The sequence below is a fragment of the Nerophis lumbriciformis genome, linkage group LG27 (assembly GCF_033978685.3).
Source record: "Nerophis lumbriciformis linkage group LG27, RoL_Nlum_v2.1, whole genome shotgun sequence".
In the NCBI taxonomy this organism is placed as follows: Eukaryota; Metazoa; Chordata; class Actinopteri; order Syngnathiformes; family Syngnathidae; genus Nerophis; species Nerophis lumbriciformis.
In genome coordinates, this window is record NC_084574.2 from 22,337,940 (window position 1) to 22,360,166 (window position 22,227).

The following is a 22,227-nucleotide window of genomic DNA, read 5'->3' on the forward strand; positions in this document are numbered from 1 at the left end:
GATGGCAGTCACACATATTTAAAAGCAGGTACTTACACAATGTGTTGCCCATTTCTTGTTAAAATGTTCTCACACAGTGCTGATTTTACAGTTTTTGATGTGGTAAAGAACATACAGTACACTTTGTTTTCGGTTATCTGGCGTTTTGTTTCGCAATATTATGCAAAACCAACTTTTCTTACCTTCTGGTATTCGTTGATCTGTATTTGGGATCTGCATAAGTAGTGAAAATGCACGCACGTCCGCCATTGTAGTCCGTGCCGACACCGTAGTCGATAAGCTTCTTCTTTTTCTCGACCTTCTTGTTATGGACATTCATCCTCCGCTGTTGCCATTTCTAATATAAAGCAGTGTAAAGTTCTTACTTATATCTGTCAGTAAACTAGCTATCAAAGCGCTAAAAACTGAAGTGAGTTTACATAATTACCCCACGGAACTTTAGTTACTAGAGGGTTCTGGTCGAACGTTTTTTTCACGGGACACATTTCCGGCATTGATGTTGCACTAGTGAGCCACGGATGAGGAGATGCTGCTCCGTTAATGACTGAAGTAAAGTCTGAATATCATTAAAACAGTTAGCTCCATCTTTTGACACTTCTTCCATTCCCGTCCTTGCACGCTACACCGCTACAACAAAGCCACGTAGGTAAGACCGCCCACAAAATGGCACATCCTGAAGATACGCTCAGAAAGCGACTTGAAGATGATCTGTAAAACATAATCTATGCAACATTTTGACCAAAGAACCACCATCACATGTTATGTAGACCACAAGATAGTGTTTTATATTTAGAAAACAAATCGTAATATGACCCCTTTTATGCGCCTTGTAATCCGGTGCGCCTTCTGTATGAATATAGACCTAATTAGACCCGCTCATCGGCAGTGCGCCTTTTAATCCGGTCTGAAAAATACTGTAATTATTAGGGGTGTGGGGAAAAATCAATTCGAATTCGAATCACGATTCTCACGTTGTGCGATTCAGAATCGATTCTCATTTTTTAAAAATCAATTTTTTTAAATGTATTTATTTATTTTACTTTTTTTTTTTTTTTTTTTTTTTTTTTAAATTAATCAATCCAACACAACAATACACAGCAATACCATAACAATGCAATCCAATTCCAAAACCAAACTAGAGATTTAATATCGGCAGGCCGATATTATCGGCTGATAAATGCATTAAAATGTAATATCGGAAATTATCGGTATCTTTTTTTTTATTATCGGTATGTTTTTTTAAATTTTTTTATTTTTTTAAATTTTTTTTTTTTTTTATTAAATCAACATAAAAAACACAAGATACACTTAAAATTAGTGCACCAACCCAAAAAACCTCCCTTCCCCATTTACACTCATTCACACAAAAGGGTTGTTTCTTTCTGTTATTAATATTCTGGTTCCTACATTATATATCAATATATATCAATACAGTCTGCAAGGGATACAGTCCGTAAGCACACATGATTGTGCGTGCTGCTGGTCCACTAATAGTACTAACCTTTAACAGTTAATTTTACTAATTTTCATTAATTACTAGTTTCTATGTAACTGTTTTTATATTGTTTTACTTTCCTTTTTAGTCAAGAAAGTGCTTTTAATTTATTTATATTATTTTATTTTATAAATTTTTTTTAAAGTACCTTATCTTCACCATACCTGGTTGTCCAAATCAGGCATGATAATGTGTTAATTCCACGGCTGTATATATCGGTTGATATCGGTATCGTTAGATATCGGTATCTGTAATTAAAGAGTTGGACAATATCGGAATATCGGATATCGGCAAAAAGCCATAATCAGACATCCCTAAACCAAACCCGACCCAGCAACACTCAGAACTGCAATAAACAGAGCAATTGAGAGGAGACACAAACACGACACAGAACAAACCGAAAGTAGTGAAACAAAAATGAATATTATCAACAACAGTATCAATATTAGTTACAATTTCAACATAGCAGTGATTAAAAATCCCTCATTGACATTATCATTAGACATTTATAATAAAAAAAAGGGAAAAAAAGAACAATAGTGTCACAGTGGCCTACACTTGCATCGCATCTCATAAGCTTGACAACACACTGTGTCCAATATTTTCACAAAGATAAAATAAGTCATATTTTTGGTTCAATTAATAGTTAAAAGAAATTTACATTATTGCAATCAGTTGATAAAACATTGTCCTTTACAATTATAAAAGCTTTTTACAAAAATCTACTACTCTGCTTGCATGTCAGCAGACTGGGGTAGATCCTGCTGAAATCCATGTATTGAATGAATAAAGAATCCTTTTGAATCGGGAAAAAAATCGTTTTTGAATCGAGAATCGTGTTGAATTGAAAAAATAATCGATTTTGAATCGAATCGTGACCCCAAGAATCGATATTGAATCGAATCGCGGGACACCCAAAGATTCACAGCCCTTGTAATTATATTCTCTTGATGTCATATTAAGCTGAAGTGTTGCTGTTTTATGTTAAAGCATTTACCCAATCAGAATTCAGCTAGCCTGTTGCCAGCACTGTGTCAAATCTGCCTGAAGTCAACAATGGGGCGGTCTGTGCAGTGTAGGATAACGGGACACATACAGTTGATAGACAGTTGTGATTGCCAATCATATCACGAGTGTTGACAGTCGCCCTCCTAGGTTGCTTTGCGTTGCAATGTTGTCCAATTACAAGTTGTGAGTTGCGAGAGCAGGCGGTGCTATGCAGATCAGCCGAGCCACACCGGAGCCATACCCTCGCTCGCAGAGAAATCTGATATTCACTCGCTTTTTTTAACCCACAAGGAAGGAGAGCAAAACGTAGATTAGGTCGCATATATATTTACAAGGCCAATTTCAAGAAGAAGCTCGATCTCGTGAGACGAGGTCGGCCAACCCCAGAGCTAGCTAACCTGTCCCAGATGGTGAGAGGGTTTGTCCGCCACTTCCAATCAAATCAACCATGAGCAGTACCGCTGGCTTCCGGCTTCCGATGGGTTCTGCAAATTGTAAGTTCAAATATTTGATTTTGTAATTTTTTCACGTTTACTATGTTTTACAATTATTTTGACTGTACCACGCAGATATAAATTATTTGCTCATTTGCTGCGAGCCGGTTTTGTACACTATTGAGGTGTTTCAATGTCCAGTAGCGCATAAGTGTGTTTCTGTAATCATAAACTTAGAATTTAATGGCAGCAACACACGTTGCAAAAACGTTGTCACAGGGGCATTTTTACCACTGTGTTACATGGCCTTTCCTTTTAACAACACTCAGTAAACGTTTGGGAACTGAGGAGACCAATTTTTGAAGCTTTTCAGGTGGAATTCTTTCTCATTCTAGCTTGATGTACAGCTTAAGTTGTTCAACAGTCCGGGGTCTCCGTTGTGGTATTTTACGCTTTTACGCTACATTTTCAGAGACAGGTCTGGACTACAGGCAGGCCAGTCTAGTACCCACACTCTTTTACTACGAAGCCACGCTGTTGTAACACATGGCTTGGCATTGTCTTGCTGAAATAAGCAGGGGCGTCCATGATAACATATGTTGCTCCAAAACCTGTATGTACCTTTCAGCATTAATGGTGCCTTCACAGATGTGTAAGTTACCCATGCCTTGGCCACTAATACACCCCCATACCATCACAGATGCTGGCTTTTTAACTTTGCGCCGAGAACAATCCGGATGGTTTTCTTCCACAGTTTCCAAAAACAATTTGAAATGTGGACTCGTCAGACCACAGATCACTCTTCCACTTTGTATCAGTCCATCTTAGATGAGCTCGGGCCCAGCGAAGCCGGCGGCGTTTCTGGGTGTTGTTGATAAATGGCTTTGGCTTTGCATAGTAGAGTTTTAACTTACAGTTACAGATGTAGCGACCAACAGTGGTTTTCTGAAGTGTTCCTCAGCTTTTATTTTTAATTTTTTTCTGTATTGTGTAGTTATAATGCTTTTACTTGTAATTGTATTGAATTGTGGACCCCAGGAAGACTAGTGGGTTGTTGAGGCAACCAGCTAATGGGGATCCTTAATAAAAATGAAATGAAATCAAATCTAAGATGGACTGATGCAAAGTGGAAAAGTGTTCTGTGGTCTGACGAGTCCACATTTTAAATTGTTTTTTGGAAACTGTGGATGTGGTGTCCTTTGGACCAAAGAGGAAAAGAACCATCCGGACTGTTATAGATGCAAAGTTCAAAAGCCAGCATCTGCGATGGTATGGGGGTGTATAAGTGCCCACGGCATGGGTAACTTACACATCTGTGAAGGCACCATTAATGCTGAAAGGTACATAGAGGTTTTGGAGCAACATATGTTGCCATCCAAGCAACATCTTTTTCATGGACGCCCCTTCTTATTTCAGCAAGACGATGCCAAGCCACGTGTTTCAACAGCGTGGCTTCATAGTAAAAGAGTGTCGGTACTAGACTGGCCTGTCTGTAGTCCAGACCTCTCTCCTGTTGAAAATGTGTGGTGCATTATGAAGCCTAAAATACCACAACGGAGACCCCCGGACTGTTGAACAACTTAAGCTGTACATCAAGCAAGAATGGGAAATAATTCCACCTGAAAAACTTCAAAAATTGGTCTCCTCAGTTCCCAAACGTTTACTGAGTGTTGTTAAAAGGAAAGGCCATGTAACACAGTATTTTTGTGGACTCGTCAGACCACAGATCACTTTTCCACTTTGTATCAGTCCATCTTAGATGAGCTCGGGCCCAGCGAAGCCGGCGGCGTTTCTGGGTGTTGTTGATAAATGGCTTTGGCTTTGCATAGTAGAGTTTTAACTTACAGTTACAGATGTAGCGACCAACAGTGGTTTTCTGAAGTGTTCCTCAGCCCATGTGGCGATATCTTTTACACACTGATCTCGCTTTTTGACGCAGTACTGCCTGAAAGATCAAAGGTCACGGGCATTCAATGTTGGTTTTCAGCCTTGTTGCTTACGGGCAGTGATTTCTCCAGATTCTCTGAACCTTTTGATGATATTACGGACCATAGATGGTGAAATCCCTAAATTCCTTGCAATAGTTGGTTGAGAAATGTTGTTCTTAAACAATTTGCTCGCGCATTTGTTCACAAAGTGGTGACCCTCGCCCTATCCTTGTTTGTGAATGACTGAGCATTTCATGGAAGCTGCTTTTATACCCAATCATGGCACCCACCTGTTCCCAATTAGCCTGTTCACCTCTGGGATGTTCCAAATAAGTGTTTGATGAGCATTCCTCAACTTTCTCAGTCTTTTTTGCCACTTGTGCCATCTTTTTTGAAACATGTTGCAGGCATCAAATTCCAAATGAGCTAATATTTACAAAAACGAACAAAGTTTTCTAGTTCGAACGTTAAATATCTTGTCTTTGCAGTCTATTCAATTGAATATAGGTTGAAAAGGATTTGCAAATCATTGTATTCTGTTTTATTTACCATTTACACAACGTGCCAACTTCACTGGTTGTGGGTTTGTAGTTAATGTATTAAAGTTAAAGTTAAAGTACCAATGATTGTCACACACACACTAGGTGTGGCGAGATTATTCTCTGCATTTGACCCATCACCCTTGATCACCCCCTGGGAGGTGAGGGGAGCAGTGGGCAGCAGCGGTGGCCGCGCCCGGGAATCATTTTGGTGATTTAACCCCCAATTCCAACCCTTGATGCTGAGTGCCAAGCAGGGAGGTAATGGGTCCCATTTTTATAGTCTTTGGTATGACTCGGCCGGGGTTTGAACTCACAACCTACCGATCTCATGGCGGACACTCTAACCACTAGGCCACTGAGTGGCTGTTTATTTTTTGTCTACACAAGAAAAGAAAAAAAAAGTTTTGATTAGGCAGTTGACATGTGCGCCTGAGCGCCGCTCAGAGACAAATTTGATCTGCAAACATAACGTTGATGGGCAAAAGTATGTGTGAAAGATGAGTATTTGGACAAAGTTACAAGACCCAGGATGCATCTTCAAATTCAGTGTTTGTTTTTCTTGCGTTTTGGATACACACCTGAGGCAAGACATGCTTCTTATTAGACAGCGACAATGAGTACATTTGATGCAGTTTTCTTTCTTTTCCACAGCTAAGCCAATACTCAGCATAAGGACAAAATAAATAACACAATTAAACAAGTACCAGCCACTGTGGAGAGATCATGGCATTATCTCACTGATTCGAATGCCATTAGTGCTATTTCCATGAAAGGAATTAACCTCCCATAATCCTGGTGGACATCTGGCAGTTTCACCAGCTGGACTCAAATCAGGATGAGATTCTCTTTGCATGCTCGACCAATCACCGGTCACCTGACTGCTCACATTTACATTTTAGGAGCGAGGCTTTACATTGAGATCTACCTCAAGCATAACGTGTCATGTGGAGGGCTACTTGTTTGACATAAACTTCTTGAAATATTAATACCGTATTTTTCGGAGTATAAGTCGCATTAGAGTATAAGTCGCACCTGCCGAAAATGCATAATAAAAACGGAAAAAAACATATATAAGTTGCACTGGAGCCCGGCCAAACTATGAAAAAAACTGCGACTTATAGTCCGAAAAATACGGTATTTGCAAAAAGTGGAACTTCTGCAGAATGGAACACAATCTGTTGCACGAGGAAACATTTGCTCCAATAGGAAGTAATAAATCATGTTGGCGCTAGGAATTTTCAAAATGGGATCCATCAAGTCATACAAATGGGGTTCCACAGTACATTTTTGTAACTGTTTTGAAAACAAATGATAAATGTATGCATTATCCTGTTATATCTCACATTCTATATTGTGTTTTGGAAAAAGGTTGTCATTAACGTTTCTTCATTAATTTAAAAAAATTTCCAGGGTCAAACTGATGACGTTATTAAATGCATCGATATTATAGTACATACAGTAAATAAATAGACACAAAAGACATCATTATTTGATTTTATTTAACGTAGAGTATATAATTTGTGTTTGAAAAAATTTAGAATTTTCACCTGTTTCTTTAAAAGGGAACATTATCACCAGACCTATGTAAGCGTCAATATATACCTTGATGTTGCAGAAAAAAGACCATATATTTTTTTAACCAATTTCCGAACTCTAAATGGGTGAATTTTGGCGAATTAAACGCCTTTCTATTATTCGCTTTCGGAGCGATGACGTCACATCATGCCTTGGAGACATCATGCCTCGTCGGTGTGTTGTCGGAGGGTGTAACAACACGAACAGGGACGGATTCAAGTTCACCAGTGGCCCAAAGATGCCAAAGTGGCAAGAAATTGGATGTTTGTTCCGCACACTTTACCGACGAAAGCTATGCTACGACAGAGATGGCAAGAATGTGTGGATATCCTGCGACACTCAAAGCAGATGCATTTCCAACGATAAAGTCAAAGAAATCTGCCGCCAGACCCCCATTGAATCTGCCGGCGTGTGTGAGCAATTCAGGGACAAAGGTCCTCGGGTGGAACGGCAAGCAATGGCGGCAGTTTGTTCCCGCAGACGAGCGAGCTAAACCCCCTGGATGTCTTGGCTCACACCGTCCCGAAGATGATCAAGAAAAGAATATCGACCCTAGCTTCCCTGGCCTGCTGACATGAGGGTGTGTCTACAGAATATATTAATTGATGAAAATTGGGCTGTCTGCACTCTCAAAGTGCATGCTGTTGCCAAATGTATTTCATATGCTGTAAACCTAGTTCATAGTGGTTAGTTTCCTTTAATGCCAAACAAACACATACCAATCGTTGGTTAGAAGGCGATCGCCGAATTCGTCCTCGCTTTCTCCCGTGTTGCTGGCTGTCGTGTCGTTTTCGTCGGTTTCGCTTGCATAAGGTTCAAACCGATATGACTCAATAGCTTCAGTTTCTTCTTCAATTTCGTTTTCGCTACCTGCCTCCACACTACAACATCCGTTTAAATACATGCGTAATCTGTTGAATCGCTTAAGCCACTGAAATCCGAGTCTGGATCCGAGCTAATGTCGCTATAGCTTGCTGTTCTATGCGCCATGTTTGTTTGTGTTGGCTTCACTATGTAACGTCACAGGAAAATGGACGGGTGTATATAACGATGGTTAAAATCAGGCACTTTGAAGCTTTTTTTAGGGATATTGTGTGATGGGTAAAATTTTGAAAAAAACTTTGAAAAATAAAATAAGCCACTGGGAACTGATTTTTAATGGTTTTAACCCTTCTGAAATTGTGATAATGTTCCCCTTTAAAGGGGAACTGCACTTTTTTAAAAATGTTTGCCTACCATACACATTCCTTATCCTTTTTGCATTTTTAAGACAAAACAAATGCTCATAAGAGGCGGCTAACAATGCAACGAATGGGAGTAATCCATTCTGCCTTTAAATCGCTCTAAAAATGCATCCAAAAATCGCTAAAAATACTTCATTTGTGTTCAGTAACTGGTATAATAACCACGCTGTAGCGATATTGTTATTGCCAGAGCCAACACTGACAAACTGGTAACATATCTAGCATGGTAACATATCTAGCATGGTAGCGCATCGCCTTGCGATGGCATGCTATGGTATTAGCCGTAAGATAGGTTCTGCATCAGCAGGTTTATTTAAAAAAAAATAAAAAATAAAATAAAAAATGCCTCTGCGCATGCGCATAGCATAGATCCAACAAATCGATGACTAAATTAATCGGCAACTATTTTTATAATCGATTTAATCGATTAGTTGTTGCAGCCCTAATGTATATATATATATATATATATATATATATATATATACACGTTCCTGACCCAATGTGTATACATATATATATATATATATATATATATATATATATATATATATATATATATATATATATATATATATATATATATATATATATATGTATTATGTATAGTCGAGGTTTCTGTGGTTTATCCGTTATTCAGTGCTCAATATTGAGGTAGAGCGGAATATACGTTAGGTCAGGAAAAAACACAGAGGCTATTTCATCCCTACAAGCCTGTTTCGCAGGTTTCTCTGCTCTTCAAGGCAGAGAAACAGAGGCTGTTTCATCCCTACAAACCTGTTTCACAGGTTTCCCTGCCTTGAAGAGCAGGCTTGTAGGGATGCAATAGTCTCTGTGTTTTTTCCTGACCCAACGTATATATATATATATATATATATATATATATATATATATATATATATATATATATATATATATATATATATATATATATATATTAATAAAACATACTTTTTTGTTCAAATTCTCAAGGTATTTAATAATACAAGCATGTTTAACACACATACCGTAGATTACCGTATTTTTCCGGAGTATAGGTCACACCGGAGTATAAGTCGCACCTGCCGAAAATGCATAATAAAAAAAGAAAAAAACATATATAAGTCGCACTGCAGCCTGGCCAAACTATGAAAAAAACTGCGACTTATAGTCTGAAAAATACGGTACCTTATTCTGATGACTTGCATTGATTGGAATCAACAAGGATTCACAATAGTGCTGAAAAGTTACAAAACTTTTTACATTGTGGGGGGTGAAAAAAAGTCCTCTTCTCTTTCCAATACCATATGAAAGTGATAGGTTTTTAGCTTCTTATTTATCAAGCTTCCATACTCCTTTTTGTACCCTTTACAAGACATACATTGGAGGCATACTCTGCAGCTCGCTGGTTTTCTGAGACCCTCATTTTGTTGGCGCAGGCATAATGGAGCAGCACTTTTATTGTCAAGACAGGAACCGTGCGGTCAGTCTTTGCAGTTTTCACAGCAGCTCCGATGAGAGAGTCTGTGTTGAAAAAAATAAGTGCTTCTCACATTTTTTTCCTTCATACTACAGCAACCAATGTTTTTGGTCGATGTTTTTTTAAGCCTGATCCATCACATCTATTTTACACTTATTTGGTCTGATTATTCTTTTCATTTTCCTTCTTGAGAGCTTTCTTCCTTCAGATCCTTCATGTCGGTCAGGATTGTGGTGATTTCAGCAAGCGATTCTGTGATTGTGGTCAAGATATGTGGTCAGGAAAAACATGCCAAAAATAGCCCAAAAACTCCCAGAGCAATGTAAGCATTCTCCCCCTTCAACAGGTAGGAACTTAATAATAGTATTGTTTTGCATCGACTGACCAATCATATTCATGCACGTTTTCTGCTGTGTTGTAAACAAGAGTCGCCATAATTTTTCTCTGCTACATTTAGCAGTTATGACGGGAAAAAAAAGTCAGGAAAGTTGCTGAAAAAAATGTATAAAATGTAACAAGAATTACAAAATGTTAGGGAAAATACATTAAAATGTTATGAAATAAATACATGAAGTTAAAATACAATAAAATAGGAATTAACATAAAATAAAAAAACAAGTTAGAATAAGTAAAGACATTAAAATCAAGACAAGGTCAAAAGACAATAATAAAGATTCACTATGTGTGTAGATATGCTGTATACATTTGGAGCAATAACCTATTAGTAATCAGTGTTGGCGCTAGGAATTTTCAAAATGGGATCCATCAAGTCATACAAATGGGGTTCCACAGTACATTTTTGTAACTGTTTTGAAAACAAATGATAAATGTATGCATTATCCTGTTATATCTCACATTCTATATTGTGTTTTGGAAAAAGGTTGTCATTAACGTTTCTTCATTCATTTAAAAAAATAACACAAAAGAAACCACATTTTTATGCATATGTAAATGTCTTCAGTTATAAACATTTATTTACTTTCTTCTTTCCTTCATGGATCTAAACTTTACCGCTGCCGGTATTTTTTTTCTATATTTGTATTTAAAAAAGTTTATTAATTTTAGTATAAAAGTGTAAAAAGTGTTTTGCTTTGGTCATGAAATTATGATAATGGTGTGCCAGGGCATACATGCATATGACAGGTGATTATTCTCACCTGTATGGAGATCATCAGTAGTTTAAAAACCGCCACATCTACACTTTCATGGCAAATAATGCCAACAAACTTAGAATTTGGCAAGTTAGTTTCAATGTCATTTAAGTACTTGTTAATGCCTTATTCGGCATGGCCTTATTATAACCCTAACCCTCTAACCCTGGCCCTAACTCTCTAACCCTAACCCTAACCAAATGACTCTAAATTAAGTCTTTGTTACTTACAATATGTTAGCCATACTAAAGTGGTACCAAAAAACATATAACTTTGTCTTGAATTTGAAAAAAAACCATTTTATTTTTCACTAAAGAAGGGTTCGGTGAATGCGCATATGAAACTGGTGGGGTTCGATACCTCCAACAAGGTTAAGAACCACTGCTCTAGCATTTCATCTCTGGCTTGGTGATGGCCATAAGCTGTGTGTTCCCCTTTAAGAATGGCAGTATGTGGGGTGAGTGATGTGTGTAAGTGAGTGGGCGAATCAACATTTAAGAAATTGTACTGGAAAGTGCATTACTTTGAAGTCGACCAATATTTAATAGTTAATCATTTGACCCGGAAAATATAAACAAAGCAATAATCGATAATATAAACAAAAAAAAAACAAGCAAACCGGGCGGTAAAAAAATAACTAACAATCAGAGTCCGGTGGATGCGTGGACTTTCGGAAATTTTCGCCCTTTCTGATTTCAATGTGTAATAAGACACAAAATATGTGTTAATGCCAACACTGGTAATGATCAGTTAATGAAATATATTGCTTCATATTGATGAATGTGACTTACGGTTATATCCAATTTCTGATTACTTCAAGCTGCGCCTTTGTACGTTGTCTTTCATTTTCCTTGCAGGTGAGTTGATGTCACCCTTGGTATTTGTCCATCTCCTTGATGTCTTTGACAACAAATACTTTGTCTTCTTATGATTCTCCATGTAACTTGGTGTAGATTTAGCCGCAGGTTACTTGAATTTCCCCCTTGTTCTTAAAGGGGAACTGCACTTTTTTTTTAAATTTTGCCTATCGTTCACAATCATTATGAAGACATGACGACTGATGGATTTTTTTATACTAAATACTAGAGATGTCCGATAAATGCGTTAAAATGTAATATCGGAAATTGTCGCTATCGTTTTGTTTTTTTATCGGTATCATTTTTTTAATTTTTTATTAAATCAACATAAAAAACACAAGATACACTTACAATTACTGCACCAACCCAAAAAACCTCCCTCCCCCATTTACACTCATTAACACTCATTCACACAAAAGGGTTGTTTCTTTCTGTTGTTAATATTCTGGTTCCTACATTATATATCAATATATATCAATACAGTCTGCAAGGGATACAGTCCGTAAGCACACATGATTGTGCGTGCTGCTGGTCCACTAATAGTACTAACCTTTAACAGTTAATTTTACTCATTTTCATTAATTACTAGTTTCTATGTAACTGTTTTTATATTGTTTTACTTTCTTTTTTATTCAAGAAAATGTTTTTAATTTATTTATCTTATTTTATTTTAATAATTTTAAAAAAAAAGGACCTTATCTTCACCAAAATTAGGCATAATAATGTGTTAATTCCACGACTGTATATATCGGTTGATATCGGTATCAGTAATTAAAGAGTTGGACAATATCGGAATATCAGATATCGGCAAAAAGCCATTATCGGACATCCCTACTAAATACTAAATAATAAAATGGTAACATATAATATAAATAGTAATGTAAATAATCATTGACGCCCCTACTTATTTCAGCAAGACAATGTCAAGCCACGTGTTACAACAACGTGGCTTCATAGTAAAAGAGTGTGGGTACTAGACTGGCCTGCCTGTAGTCCAGACCTGTCTCCCATTGAAAATGTGTGGCGCATTATGAAGCCTAAAGTACCACAACGGAGACCCCGGACTGTTGAACAACTTAAGCTGTACATCAAGCAAGAATGGGAAAGAATTCCACCTGAAAAGCTTAAAAAATGTGTTTACTGAGTGTTGTTAAAAGGAAAGGCCATGTAACACAGTGGTAAAAATGCCCCTGTGCCAACTTTTTTGCAATGTTCTGCTGCCATTAAATTCTAAGTTAATGATTATTTGCAAAAAAAAAAAAGACTCTCAGTTGGAACATTAAATATCTTGTCTTTGCAGTCTATTCAATTGAATATAAGTTGAAAAGGATTTGCAAATCATCGTATTCTGTTTTTATTTACAAATTACACAACGTGCCACCTTCATTGGTTTGGGGTTTTCTACAATAACATTTAATATTTACGTATTTTGATCATTTTAAGCTTACACGGCGCATTCATTTCAAAAACGCATCACAATGTTTGCTTTTTTCCCCCCTTCATCACTAATTTCTGCTTAATGCAGACTTTGCTCAAGATTAATAAATGGAAGAAATACAAGATGGAAGTCAAAATTGCCCTCACTCTGGAGCTCCACGCAAGATTTTACCTGGCGGCGTTAAGAATGTGACAAAGGAGAGGGACAGCCCGTAATTAAAAGGGAGGAGCTGGTTAATGACGTAAAGCGAGTTGATTTCCCGGAAAAAGCATTTCTAATCAAAATAATAAATTATTAATTCCCAATCTTTAAACATGTGCTTGAAAGAAGAAAACAACACATTTCCTTAAACAAAGGGGTTCCTCCAAAATGTACCCACCTCTTTATATTGTAATGTGGAATGAGCATTTTAACAGGATTATCTCCTTTGTGGGGAAAATGAACTGAAAGTAATCAGTAAGAAAAGTAGAAACTAAAATGCTGTGGATTGTAAAATGCTACAATGGTATCATCCGCACAGGCCATAGGAAATAATGAAAATCCGCCCAGTCTTTTCAACTTATCCGGGTCCAACTGTATTACTGCAGACGCTGTGCCGATCTACATGTCTATCTCAAGCCCCAGCCTTCCCTAGTGACTATGCCCCTTAGGTACTCCAACTCCTCCACCTGAGACAAGACCTCAGTCCCAACTCAAGAGTGTGTAATCCACCGCTTTCTGACTGACAACCATGGCCTCGGATTTGAAGGTGCTGAGTTTCATCCCAGAAGTTTCACACTCTACTCGAACCGCCCTAGCAAATGCTGAAGGTCACAGCAATGAACAGACCAGACCGACTGCTGGCAATGCAAACCAGACTTTGGACCAAATAGCAATAAGGAATGTAGGAACTATGTACTCCCTGAACCCCAAAGCCCTCCAGGACGTTGCGAGGGACACAGTTAAGTTCTTATTTCAAGTTCACAAATGACATTTAGACCTAATGGGAAAACTCCAGTTCCCCTGCGAGGTATAGAGCTGGTCCAGTACTCTGCTAAGACTTTCCAAGGGAGGCTGAGGAGTGCAATCCCATTATCCCAACAATACAACCTACGGTCTTCTTGAAAAGAGGGTCACCATCCATACCAGTCGGCCAATCCAGAGGTACGGTTCCTGACTTACAATGTTGAAGAGATGTGCCAACCAGACATCCCACAACATCCAGATGATATCAATTCCAAAAACAATATACAAACCCCATTTCCATATGAGTTGGGAAATTGTGTTATATGTAAATAGAAACGGAATACAATGATTTGCAAATCCTTTTCAACCCATATTCAATTGAATGCACTACAAAGACAAGATATTTGGTGTTCAAACTCATTAACGTATTTTTTATTTACGTGCCAAAGTAGTTGGGAAAGGGCATGTTCACCACTGTGCTACATCACATTTTCTTTTAACAACACTCAGTAAACGTTTGCGAACTGAGGAGACACATTTTTTAAGCTTCTCAAGAGGAATTTTTTCCCATTCTTGCTTGATGTACAGCTTTAGTTGTTCAACATTCCGGGGTCTCCATTGTGATATTTTAGGCTTCATAATGTGCGACACATTTTCAATGGGAGACAGGTCTGGACTACAGGCAGGCCAGTCTAGTACCCACACTCTTTTACTATGAAGCCACGTTGATGTAACACGTGACTTGGCATTGTCTTGCTGAAATAAGCAGGGGCGTCCATGGTAACGTTGCTTGGATGGCAACATATGTTGCTCCAAAACCTGTATGTACCTTTCAGCATTAATGGCGCCTTCCTAGATGTGTAAGTTACCCATGTCTTGGGCACTAATACACCCCCATACCATCACAGATGCTGGCTTTTACACTTTGCACCTATAACAATCCGGATGGTTCTTTTCCTCTTTGGTCCGGAGGACACGACGTCCACAGTCTCCAAAAACAATTTGAAATGTGGGCTCGTCAGACCACAGAACACTTTTCCACTTTGTATCAGTCCATCTTAGATGATCTCAGGCCCAGCGAAGCCGACGGCGTTTCTGGGTGTTGTTGATAAACGGTTTTCGCCTTGCATAGGAGAGTTTTAACTTGCACTTACAGATGTAGCGACCAACTGTAGTTATTGACAGTGGGTTTCTGAAGTGTTCCTGAGCCCATGTGATGATTTCCTTTACACACTGATGTCGCTTGTTGATGCAGTACAGCCTGAAGGATCGAAGGTCACAGGCTTAGCTGCTTACGTGCAGTGATTTCTCCAGATTCTCTGAACCCTTTGATGATATTACGGACCAATCAACAATTTGCTCACGCATTTGTTGACAAAGTGGTGACCCTCGCCCCATCCTTGTTTGTGAATGACTGAGCATTTCATGGAATCTACTTTTATACCCAATCATGGCACCCACCTGTTCCCAATTTGCCTGTTCACCTGTGAGATGTTCCAAATAAGTGTTTGATGAGCATTCCTCAACTTTATCAGTATTTATTGCCACCTTTCCCAACTTCTTTGTCACGTGTTGCTGGCATCAAATTCTAAAGTTAATAATTATTTGCAAAAAAAAAACGTTTTATCAGTTTGAACATCAAATATGTTGTCTTTGTAGCATATTCAACTGAATATGGGTTGAAAATGATTTGCAAATCATTGTATTCCGTTTATATTTACATCTAATACAATTTCCCAACTCATATGGAAACGGGGTTTGTAACTTAAACTGATACCATCCCATTTGATTGAGTCACATAGCAGTTTTTCATGATACAGCCACAAAAACTTTCTTGCTTAAGGAATCCTGAATCCACTTTTCGCCTAAAGCGTTAGATGAAAAGTGTAAGGAAGGGCTATTCAACAGGCAGCCTGGGGGTATAACACCAGACCGACCCACGACCTAGTTAAAAAAACTTGGAAGACACTAACATTTCTACAGCAGATTTCTTAAAACACTATAGAGTTATGTCATAGAGAGGATCTTTGACTAGCTTTTTGGCAGTAAGTCCTGTTGCATAGACAGGACTACCCCCCGGCCCCTATAATTAGAAGTGCTGACAAAATAAAGACTGCAGATAAAAATCAGATGCCTTCTACAGAGGATACTGTCTATGGATGTTCTCATTCATCCAGGTCATTGTCATCTCAGGGCATTCAGTCGATCTGTTGAGTTTGTCTTAGAAGATGTTCAGCCTCTCATCCAAGTAGGCTTCATCAGTTCATGCTCATAGACTTATATTGGTCAGATCTAGTCTAGCAGCTGGTGCCAAAACCCCAAATATGTATACTCCAATGTAGTGTTGTCCCGGTACCAATATTTTAGTACCAAAACTAGTTCGATACTTTTCATTATTGGCTTTATTTTAACAAAAAAAATCTGAGGGTACATCAAACATATGATTGTTATTGCAAGTTTGTCCTTAAATCAAATAGTGAACTGTTGTTTGATACTTTACATTAGTGTTAGATGATACCACAAATTTAGGTATCGATCCGATACCAAGTAGTTACAGGATCATACATTGGTCATATTCAAAGTCCTCATGTGCCCAGGGACATATTTCCTGAGTTTATAAACATAATATACATTTTAAAAAAAAGGAAAAAATATTTTTTGACGATAAAAAATATCGATGTAATCATAGTAGTATCGACTAGATACGCTATTGTACTTGGTATCATTACAGTGGATGTCATGTGTTATTCAGGGTGCTAACCTGCTGTTAGCGGTTAGCTATTGTATCCTCCTACGGTGTGTAGTGAAGCATGTTTAGCTATTCCTCGTCCTGCAGGGATAATACTTGTAAGAAACGTACTTTATTAGGATTAGTGATTTAGAAGTAGCTAAAGCACTGTCGACTGCGAATGGATGTTCGCCGCTAGCTAGGTAGCCATGTCTTAAAGCACCTCTTCCTGAGGGCGTTTCAGTGTTATAACTTCACCTTTATTGTTAGTTTTTAAGCCAAAATGCGTCCGTTCTCCCTTTTCTGTCTACACACTGTGTCTGCTTGTAAGTACTCTGTGATTGTGCGCTGCCGAACATGCTCCTCTGCTCGCAAAACCAGCAATGTCATGACATGATGACGCGTCATCATGCCCGGGAACCGGTACTTGAAAAGGATTTGCAAATCATTGTATTCCGTTTATATTTACATCTAACACAATTTCCCAACTCATATGGAAACGGGGTTTGTAAATGTATACTGCTGTACAAGCTGTAAACTGGTTACTTTAAACCGAGTTCTATTCTAACTCCTCTATTCTTCACACCCTCGTTGAGGCTGGTCGTCCTTTAAAATAACTTGTTTTTCTTCCACAAAGACGACATCCTCTCTCCAACTGTTACTTTTCCCCGTCCCTCCCTTCATTTTAATCTTGCGGGAGAGATGGAGGATTAGGTGAGAGTGAGAGAAAGTTAGGATGAGGACGGGAAAGAGGAGGAGATTAAGTAGATTGCACTTGTGAACTCCTGGAAACTCAGGTCAGATTAGGTGGGACATATCAGCAGAGTAGATGTAGGGACGATACATGGGAGGACATGTGGATTTGTGTACATTTCATCAGATTCATTTATTATTATTGGAGTTGTTGAGAACAGCCAACTGATGAGCGGCAAACATGAGGTAGGCTTCAAATTCAAGGCAGATGCTTTTTTTTTTTTTAATTTATTTTACTGTGTATTATGGCACAGTAGTGCTATGGACAACAAAATAATATCCTGATATAACTTATTTTATATCCCAATAACGATATACACCTCGATGTATTGTTTGTCCTAAAAACATATGTAAACGTAGACATAAGTGTTGTCCCGATACCAACATTTTAGTACCGGCACCAGTACCAAAATGTATTTAGATACTTTTCGGTACTTTTCTAAATAAGGGCGACCCCAAAAAATTGCATTATTGGCTTTATTTTAACAACATTAAACTATATTGCCAAAAGTATTTGGCCACCTGCCTTTACTCACATATGAACTTGAAGTGCCATCCCATGGAATTGTCCAAAATGTTTTGGTATCCTGGAGCATTCAAAGTTCCTTTCACTGGAACTAAGGGGCCAAGCCCAACTCCTAAAAAACAACCCCACACCATAATTCCTCCTCCACCAAATTTCACACTAGGCACAATGCAGTCCGAAATGTAGCGTTCTCCTGGCAACCTCATATTGGCTGCAATATGAAGCATTTGAACCTCCTCCTGTTTGGCTGGTTATGGAGGCTAACTCAACTAAAACAGTGTCTCTTAGAGCTTTTGTTCACTCGCCCCACACATCTACCTCCTCTCATACGAAAACTTATATTGTAAAGACCTCATTCAGGATTTGGGTTGAGTTGAATTGCTATTTTGGTTTACAGACTATCTCTAGTCTTGCACCCATCCTGCTTTCCCTCCCTCTCTTGTCGTTGGGTCCTTTTCAAGGTGGTCAAATCTGGGGATTAACAACATTAAAGATGTATCATTCATATATTGACTACAATTTTGCTTCTTTCCAGCAACATTGTGATACATTTTCACTCTCCAAGCAACATTTTTTTTTATAGATATCTACAGAACCACAGTTTTGTTCGTAATACTTTCCGCAGGTTCCAAGATTTACCGACTGACATAGTTTTAGATGCGTTTTTAACACCACTTCCAACTTTAAAAAGATCAGTTACACCAGGGGTCGGGAACCTTTTTGGCTGAGAGAGCCATGAAAGCCAAATATTTTAAAATGTATTTCCATGAGAGCCATATCATATTTTTTTTAACACTAAATACAACTAAATGCGTGCATTTTTAAGTAAGACCAACATTTTTAGAGTATAAGTGTTAGGATTTGATCACGGTGATCCCAGGATGCAGAGATGAGAGGCAATGTTGAATAATAAAAGGGGAATATTTAATTAATCCAACAATTACAACAAAAGGCGATGGGGCAAAAAGCACACCATGAATAATCAACAAAAACAGGTTCCACAGTGGTCGGCAGGGAGGTAGGCCAGGGCGCACTGAACACAGCAATAAGTCCAACACAAAAATCCTCTTTACCTCAGGGGTGGCTAGGAAGCAAGCACAAAGAGGTGAGGGATTACAGGAATAAGGAGTGGCAACATACCGGGACTGATGAAACGAAGCAGGCACATGCACGTGGGAGGTGCAGGAGACAATAACCGGCGAGGCCAAGCTGACTGTGACGTGCCTATATACCGGAGTGCTAATTGTGAGCAGGTGTGCATCAAGGTCCGCCCCTCGCCGAGGACAAATCACTAGAAGTACAGGTGTAGACAAGAGGAGAAAGCAGGGAAAAACACTAAAAACACAACAATAAGTCTCTCATTCTTTTTAATAACATTGTTATTCTGAAGCTAACCAATAATAAATGAAATACTTCTTACCATTAATGCGACTTCTTGAACAGGTGCGGTAGAAAACGGATGGATGGATTAAAATGCATGAGAATGTTTTATATTTTGAACTTTATTTCTAACACTGTGATTACCAGCAGAATTATTCATTACTTATCCTGTTAAGTAATGTCAGCTAAGATTTATCTGAGAGCCAGTTGCAGTCATCAAAAGAGCCACATCTGGCTCTAGAGCCATAGGTTCCCTACCTCTGAGTTACACGTATAATGTTGATAATTGATGAGCCTTTTGTCTGGTTTTGTGTATTGCTGCACAGTTGTCTGTGGCATCATGTCAACGTTTGCTTGTATTTATTTGACTGATGTTTTGTTTACATTTTTTGTTTTGTTATTTTTGTTTGTTTTTTGGAGGGGGGCGGACATTTGATATATATTGGATTGTATTTCTGGCAATTGTTTGTCAAAAATTCATTCAACAAATGTGTAAAAAAAAAAAAAGGCAATGCTATGACACAGGTGTCATCATCGTGGATTGCACATATATTTAATTTTTGATTAAACACAGGTTTTGGTTTTTGCAGGTTAGCCTAAAAAAACGTATTTATTAATTAAAATATCATTCAAACCTTTCAGAATGCGTAACCCGTGTTTTAAAAAGATTGCACATAAAGTGAAATATTCACAATTGTGTCTTGTATTTTTGTTGATTATGGCTTACAGACCATGACAATTCTGTGAATGGTGGTTTATATTAATTACCGTATTTTTCGGAGTATAAGTCGCACCGGAGTATAAGTCGTACCGGAGTATAAGTCGCACCTGCCGAAAATGCATAACAAAGAAGGAAAAAAACATATATAAGTTGCACTGGAGCCCGGCCAAATTATGAAAAAAACTGCGACTTATAGTCCGAAAAATACGGTACTTAATTTAAGTTTTTTTTTGTTTGTTTTTTGTTTAATCAATCATTGCATTAGCCGTCACATTGTTAATCACTTTAAAACATCTGTGAAAAGCTGTGCTATTTTACATTACATTTACAGATATAATTTGCACATGTGATGTATATTTGATATGTTTGTTTGATTTGTAAATTAAATACAGTTGCATTCTGTTGAGTGTGCTCTTCAACATTAGAGTGGGGATTGTGAATAGATTGATCGCCGTGGTAACAGAAAGTAATTATTACGCACAAGTGTATTAGCATCCTGATTTGGATATTCTATCATTTTATTTTATCAATATGAGAATATTCATACATATTTGATAATAATTTATTTCAATAAACATCATGTTTACAGGATATGAAACACAATGTTCATGTCTTCAGAGATGTTTTGCTTCACTCTGGATAATTTATCAAACAATATGTATATCATTAACACCTCTATTTGTGTGGATAATGTCAGGGCCCTCTGCATAAAATTACCCCTAATAGTTTTTATTTTCCACAATTAATGAGTTTGCTAATTTAGGATCGTGTTTTGTTGTGATTCACTATAACTAATACATAGTGCCGACTGCATACACTGCCAGAACTGAATTTCAAGAAAGTAAAACAAAGGGTCTCTAGTGTTTGGCTTGTTTTTAGGATGGCTGTTTTTTTCACTGCACCTTGTACAGCATTCCTCTGTAGAGAGAGGGGAACCTTCCAGAAGGACACCCCAAGCTTTTTAAAAAATTTAGGAAACTAGAAAAAGATGGGGTAAACATATATTTATTGTTTTAATGTGGTTTCTTTAGAGGGACACACATGACACAAACCTTCCTAATTGTTAACAATCCCACTGTTTATATTAAACACTGATGAGAGTATTTGGCAAGCGCCGTTTTGTCCTACTAATTTTGGCTGTCCTTGATCTCACTGTAGTTTGTTTACATGTACAACTTTCCCTGACGCTGGCAGAGAAAGACGTGTTTCATACCACTCCTTTGTCTCATTTTGTCCACCAAACGTTTTATGCTGTGCGTGAATGCACAAAGGTGAGCTTTGTTGATGTTATTGACTTGTTGGAGTGTGAATCAGGCATATTTGGTCAATCCATGATTGCAAGCTAATTGATACTACCATGCTATTTAGGCTAGCTGTATGTACATATTGCATCATTATGCCGAGTTTGTAGGTATATTTGAACTTTTATCCTCTTTGTATATAATTTCGTTTTGCATGTCTCATGACACATTATCTGTATGTAATATTGGCTGCATTACAGATAGTTGTTTGTGTGCCATGTTGTTCCAGACCACAGCAAACATTACCTAGCTTGCCAAAGGTTGTAATACAAACGTAAATCCATTAGAAGAAGACGGGCCTGCTGTTTCCTTTAACATGGACACACACATCTATACCTTTGGCCATTAAAAGCCAGTAATTTTCAGGAGTTACCTCACCTTCTGCCTAGCCTCTGATTTACTAATGGTTTCTAATGTTGTAAAAATGTGTAGAATAAATATTACATTTCAACATTTCTGTTCTGGGGGTGGATGAGATCCGCCCGTAGTTCCTTAAAGCTCTGGATGCTGTGGGGCTGTCTTGGTTGACAAGACTCTGCAGTATCGTGTGGACATCGCGGGCGGTACCTCTGGATTGGCAGACCGGGGTGGTGGTTCCTCTCTTTAAGAAGGGGAACCGGAGGGTGTGTTCCAACTATCGTGGGATCACACTCCTCAACCTTCCCGGTAAGGTCTATTCAGGTGTACTGGAGAGGAGGTTACGCCGGATAGTCAAACCTCGGATTCAGGAGGAACAGTGTGATTT

General features: G+C 38.1%; 1 protein-coding gene across 9 annotated transcripts in view; it reads left to right on the forward strand.

Annotated features, from left to right (window-relative positions):
- The window catches only part of tenm3 (teneurin transmembrane protein 3), an 822,859-nt gene that overhangs the window by 233,567 nt on the left and 567,065 nt on the right, over positions 1 to 22,227 (forward strand). The gene's annotated exons all lie outside the window — the stretch shown is intronic.